Here is a 7,002-nt window from a genome sequence, read left to right on the forward strand (position 1 = left end):
CTTTGTGTTGGTCGCGGCGCGGGCGAGGCGTGGCTGAACCCGGGTGAACCAGACGGGCAGAGACCTGGCCTTTCTGGGCCGTCCGCTCCGATAGCAGGTACGAAGTGTCTGGCATGTAGTAGGTGCACAACAAATATGGGTTGTATAAAATAGTTGAATAATCAAAATTATTTCAGGTACTGCTACATGCTGTGAAGAAAGAAAATCGGTGATGAAAAAGTGATTGTGGAGACCTACCTTTCAATGGGAGATCTGGGAAGATTCACTGAAGAAACAACATAAATAAAAATAGCTGACACTGAGCCAGAAGGCGGGGCGCACCTGTCATCCTAGCACTCGGCAGGCGGAGGCAGATTCCTGGAGATTGGAGGCCAGCTTGCACTACATATTGAGTGCAAGGTCAGTCTGATTCCCATGTGGCAGGAAACCAACATACGGAAGGCCAAATACTTGAACAAAGTCCTACAGGTGATAGACACAGGGGTCCTGTAGAAACACTAGGGGAAGAGTTTTCCGCCAGGTGCTGGGAGAGGCCTCTGGTGGGCGTGAGTATGGATGACATAGCCAAAGGTGTTCCTTTAAGGAACGTGCTCTGATTGGAGAATGGGGTAGTGCAGCTGGGTAGAGGGAACAGAAGTCACTTGGAAGCCATAATCCAGGCAAGACTTGGTCATGGCGGTTTGGACCACAGGTGGCAGTGCAGGTAAAGAGAAGGGCACAGCTATGGGATACATTTGGGCCTTAAGAGTTTTTCTAGCTGAGTGTGGTGGCTCACACCTGTAATCCCAGCACTCGGGAGGCTGGGTTTGAATTTGTGATCCCCCTGCCTCAGCCTCCCTGAGTGCTGGGATTACAAGCATGCACTGCCATGCCCAGTTTAAATAACTTTTGTTATAGTATATTGTTATATCTCCTCTATTTCATTATGAGGTACTGTTGCTCTCTTACTGTGCCCAACTTGTAAGTTAAACTTGGATATATGCCATTTAACAACATTTCTATCAATAATACCAACTATTATCTAGTTTCCGGCACCCACTAAAGGTATTTAGACTATACCCACTTCAAAAACAGGGGATTACTATCCCTCCCCATGGTGTCAGCACTCTGCTCAAACATTTGTGAAATGCTGCCAGCTCCCTAGAGTCTTGGGGAACTAGAAAACCAGGGTCCTGACTCCATGGTTCTACTGTGGGCACAGGGCCTACCCTTCGTGGACCCAGATCCAGGAAGGATAACAACTTTCCTGGCAACTTTTTCCTTTTGTTGAGAACCACGAAGGGAGAGGGGCCCTTCCCCTAAGAAAATTCCAAGCCAAATGAGGAAGCACAATCCAGACCTTTGACCCCAATGTGCAAAAGTGGGAGTAAAAGCTGGGAACGGGAGAGGCTGAAAGCCAGGGCCTACTTAGTTATAAGATCTTCGCACAACCTCACCACCACCTGCAAGATAACTCCATTGTACCCACTTTTTGCAGGTGGCCGGCTGAGGCTCTGAGCCTCAGGGTGCCATTGCTATGCAAGCACACAGGGAAACAAACAAAAACAAAGAAATTATGGGCCCGGGATATAACTCGGTGACACCGTGCCTGTCTGGCAAGCACAAGGTCCTGAGTTCCATTCCTGTACCAAAAAAAACCCAAAAAGCACACAGGAGATGTAGCCAGTCTCCATGGGAATGTTGTCCCGCCTGTGGGGCCTCTCCCATCTTCTAAAACCTTCACTGCTTGGGCTGGGGATGTAGCGCAGTGGTTCCTCCACTTGCCTCACAAGCACAAGGACCAGAGTTCAATCCCCGGTACCAAAAAATAGAATAAAACCTTCACCGCTTCCTAGAACAAGGCTGCCTTCTGGTCACACCAGTTCTCCTCCTCTCATAGCTGGTCACCTCCTAGGCTTTCTATCAGAAGGGACCTCTTCCTCCTCCCTGGGAACTCCAGGCCCTTTCCTCGAACCCACCACATGGAGAGGGCTCCTTCCTCCAACCAGCACAGGGCCCCAAATGCTCACCGTTGGGCCTCAGGCCCAGGTCCAGAGTGGGACATACACAGGGGGCATCTGCCCCCTGGGAGCTCACAACCTCCTTGGGAGGCACTAAGAAAAATGCCAGACGGCAACAAGGGATTGGCAGGGCCTGCCAGAGCCGAGGGGAGGCCGGAGATGGAAGGAGTTCCCTAGCAGGTGAGGCGGTAGGAAAGAAGGTGCCTCTGGGGCGGTGAGAAATAGGCCACGGACGCTCACACCTTACAGAGCCAACTGGGCACCAGGTTTCTGTACCCACTGCAGAATTCCCTGGCACCACAGAGTCATGCTAAGATGTTCTGTTCCACAGAAGCAGGCTCAGGCCCTGGGAAAGAGGCTTGCCCTGGTCACCCAGCGGCAAAGCCAGGCTGGAGGACTTAGGCCCCCATGTGGAGCATGCTGGGAAGGCTCTGCCTTCGCCTCCCCGTGCCACCCTGAAGCTACAGCGCTCACGAGCGCGCGCGCACACACACACCCCTTCCCTCCCTGGCACAAGCAGTGCTCCAGCCCCACTACATCCCCCGCTTTTGTCCACATGGCTCCCTTTCCCGGGGTGCCTTTGTTGGTCCCTTCCCCGACAGCCCCCATATCCATCTGCCAAGTGCCATTCGTGCTTCCCGGCCGAGTCACTCCGGCTGTACCGAGGCCCCGGGCGCGCAAGCACCCCGCCTTGCCGACACCCCACCGCCCTCTGCGGTCAGCACTGCAGCAGCCCGGTGACAGAGGTGCAGGCTGTCAACCACGTTCTCAGCCGGCTGCCTCGCCAGAGGCTCAAGCCCAAGTTCGCCTCTGGGCTGTGAGGGTCAAACCAAGCCCTAGATCTGCTGACCTACAGGTCTCCTTTTCCTTTCTCTTTCCCACCTGCCCTTCTCGTCTTCTCTCCTCACTTCGTGCCGCTTTTCCTTCTCTCCTCTTCCTTCCTTCCTCTCTGTACTTTGCAAATAAAGCACATAACACATTGCAAAACTGGGCATGGGCGCGGTGGCGCACATCTGTACTCCCAGTACTCAGGAGGCTGAGGCAAGAGGATCGCCGTGAGTTCAAGGCCAGCCTGGGCTACACAGCAAGACCGTGGGTCAAAAAAAGGAAAAGAAATGAACACATAGCTTGGCTCCCTAATTTACGCCCCGACCAATCCGAGTGCTCATTAAACACTTGGAGGGGGCCGGGGATTTAGCTCCGTGGTTCCAGCGCCTGCCTGGCAAATGCAAGGACCGAGTTCGATCCCTGGTACCAAAAATAAATAAATAACAGTCGGAGAATTGGCCCCTACCCTAGAGCTATGGCCGAATGTCAGGACAATGGGTCATTTCACCGGTGCTCGTGAGTCTGAGGACAGGCTCATGCGTCAGGCTGCCAAGGGAAGAGAGTGACGGAAGTGGGCCGAGCGGGAGAGAAACGGAGGTGCCAGAAGGCGAGAGATGGGTCTGTGTCGCTGCCAACAGCAGCGGGGCTCTCAGAAGGCAGCGGCCGCCTGTCCCAAGGCTGAGGGTTATGACTATCGGCACAGTCTTGGGCCACATAAACCTGGACACAAGTCCCTGTGTGGCCCTGGGCGGTTTCCTGAGCCAGCGGGGGCACGGCCAGCCTCCCTGGCCACAGCAAGGATTGGGTGAGGCAGATGCAGCGCAGGTGGGGAGGGGCTGGCCAGCTGCAAAGGGAAACCGTGAGCGCGGAGCTGGGCCACAGCTGCCAGGGCAAGAGACCAGCTCAGTGGCCCACCCAGACACGATTTCTACTAGTTAGTTTGTGGTATCAGGGATTTAACCAAAGGCCTTTGCACTGAGCTATATTCTCAGCCCTTGTCATTAAAAAAAAAAAAAAAAAACTGTTTCATACAGGGTCTTTCTGTGTAATCCAGTCTGGCCTTGAACTCACTATGTAGCCCAGGCTGACCTCAAACTAACAGCAATCTTCCTTGCCTCAGCCTCCCAAGTACTGGGATTGTGGGTGTGTGCAAGATAACCAAGAAGAGAGAGAGAGAGGAGAGAGAGAGGTTGAGTGGAACCCACTCAAGTATCAGATGTACCTGAACCAGCTCTTTTTTTTGAGGGGGGTACCGGGGATTGAACTCGGGTCCTTATGCTTGCGAGGCAGGCCACTGAACCGCTGAGCTAAATCCCCAGCCCCTGAACCAACTCTTGATACTCAATGGGGCTTTAGACTTCTCATCTTTAAATTGGCTTATATAATCCCAGCACTTGGGAGGCTGAGGCAGGAGGATCTCCATGAGTTTGAGGACAGCCTTTGCTGTAGAGTAAGTTCAAGGCCAGCCTGGACTACAAAGTGAGATTCTGCCTGAAAATAAATAAATGGACTGGTTTAAATAGATAAGACAGGCATGGTGGTACACGTGTAATCCCAGCACTCTGGGGCTCTGAGCCTGGAGGATGGCAGTTCCAAGCCCAGGTTGGGTGATTTAGTGAAACCCTGTTTCAAAACAAAAGATTTAAAAATGGACTGGGGATTGGGGATGTAATTCAGTTTGAAGTCTTTGAGTAAAAGCAACAACAATAATAATAGAAGAGGCGGGTATTTAGCTCAGTAGTTCCACCGTCTGCCTTGCAAGGGCCAGGTCCCGAGTACCAAAAAAAACCAGGCTGGGGATTTAGTTCTGTGGTGCTATGCCTGCCTGGCAAGAAAGGTTCTGAGTTCAATTTCGGGTACCAAAATATAATAATAATAATAAAAATAATGACACAGAATACAGCACATAGTAAATGCTGGTTCAATGGAACTGTTATTTTTGTACAGGGGGAGGTTGACAATCCCGGTGTGGGGGAGCCACACACACACAGAGTCAGAGAACTTTGAGTCAGGGGTCTGGAATAGGCTTGTGAAGGTCGAGGCCAAACCCTAGATGAGATCTTGCACAGACCTCAGAGCTGCCACTACCTGGGATTGTGTCCCTCCACTCCTAGGCCCTATGCATTGTTTAGAAGCAACCAGCTGTGAGCACTCAGCCCCCAAACAGCAGGGCCTGGACGGAAACCCAGGTTTCTAATGCTTTCTGCTTGCCGTGAGGCATCCAGGGTGAGTCTCTGGGAGTACAAGTAATGCCTGTCCTATCTCCACAGGACAGCTCTACCCAGCCTCAGCAAAATCCTCGCCTTAAAGACCTTAGTTTCTCTCACCAGGAAAAAGGAATTTAATAGTGATACATGCCTAAAATCCCAGCGCTTGGGAGGCTGAGGCAGGAGAATCTCCAGGAATTCAAGGCCAGCCTGAGCTACGTAAAAAGACCCTGTCTCAAAAAATAAAAATGGGTGGGCTCAGGATTTAGCTCATTGGCACCACTGCCTGTCTCTCGAGCACAAGGTCCTGAGTTCAATTTCTCATATCAAAAAAGCAAGCAAGAAAGAAAAGAAAAATCAATAAAAACAGGGCCAGGAATTTAGCTCGGTGGTGCCATGCCTGCCTCTAAAGCCCAAGGTTTCTGAGCTCAATCCCTGGTACTGCAACAAACAAACAAACAAAAACCACAAAAAACAAAAACAAAAAAACCCATACAAACAAAAAAAGGGACTCAGACTAAAACGAGTGCATTAACAACCATGGTTTCTTGCTCTGTTGTGTTCTGAGCATCGTGTTTTCTCACTTTAGTGAACAGACACACGGAAGACATGGGTGCTCAGATAATTCTGGGGGTTCACACAGAGCAGAAGAGGGCTGCATTAGAAACACATTTTACAGATGAGGACAGGGAGGGCCTGGCAGCCAAAAGAAGCTGAAAGTCTGCTGGAGTTCAATGGCTCCAGCCATTGAATCACCCACTACTGTGTCCCTTAAAAGGCTGTGGGAGGTTGTCTAGCCTCGCTGTCTGCAGGGAGATAGCATGTGGACTTCAGAGGCCTCTGGCTCTGTCTTTCGGGGAAGCAGAAGACCTAGGCACTCATGGGCCGGACCAAAGAGTGGGCTGTGCTCCCAAGGTATGGCCGAGGGCAGCTGGTCAAGTCTCCCACATCCTGGGTGCCTCTCTGTCGGACCACTCTCTGCCTGCAGCTTTGCAGTGTGAGAAAGACTGGAGAAATGTGACAAGAGGGGTCCTCACAGCTGACCCTGAGCTGGAGCAAGTTAGAAACAGGACATGTATGGATTCTGGAGGCAGAATCTTGCAGGTTTGAATCTCTCCCTAGCTACTTCCAAGTTGTGTGACCATGGAGGGTTCTTTATCGTTGGGACATCCCTCCTGGATGATCATGAAGATGAATGAAGAAAATGCAAGTCAGGGGAGGTAGCTCAGCAGTCAAGCGCTTGCCCAGCATGAACTCCTCCTGTCTCAGCTGGCACCAAGCCCAAGTATGTGGCTTGAGATAGCTCATCTGTAAAGGGGGGCTGTTTGTTTGCTTGTTTTGTTTTGCTTTTGAGACAGGGTCTTGCTATGTAGTGCGGACTGGCCTAGAACTCTCTGTATAGCCCAGGATGGCCTTAAATGTTTGCCAGTCCTCCTGCTTTAGCCTCCCAAGTTCTGGGATCACAGGCGTTTACCACCTGGCTAAGAGATAACCTAAGTGTGCACTCACTACCTCTGGAGTCTTCAAAGAGTAGGCACAGCGGAGTCAACATCAGAGGCACTTTGCCTCCAGTTAGGGGATCAGGGCTCACCTCTAAGTCTAGGCATATCCTGCTGTAGTTCCCAGCCACCTAGATCGAACTCACTACCCGACCCCTGGCAGGGTCAGGACAAGTCTGCCTACACCCCGTTGGAGACCCGCACACCTTCCAAGCCCAGGAGCAGTGTCCATGCTTCCCGTGAGACACCTTGGCCTGGAAGGGATTGCACAGTGCCTAGGCGAGTGTCCGGGCTGGGTCAGAAAGACCACGTAGCAGGAAAGATAGATATGCAGGGCATCCTGGGAGAGTCAGGGGCCACTTTGAGCAGGCGTAAGGGAGCTCGGCCCCAACACCGCCGCAGGGGGAAGGTGGGGGAACGTACCCCGAGGCGGAAGGGGCGCGAGGAGACCGCCAGGGGCTCCGGAAG

Source organism: Fukomys damarensis, unplaced genomic scaffold, assembly GCF_012274545.1.
Source record: "Fukomys damarensis isolate Sample0158 unplaced genomic scaffold, DMR_v1.0_HiC HiC_scaffold_34, whole genome shotgun sequence".
Classification (NCBI taxonomy): domain Eukaryota; kingdom Metazoa; phylum Chordata; class Mammalia; order Rodentia; family Bathyergidae; genus Fukomys; species Fukomys damarensis.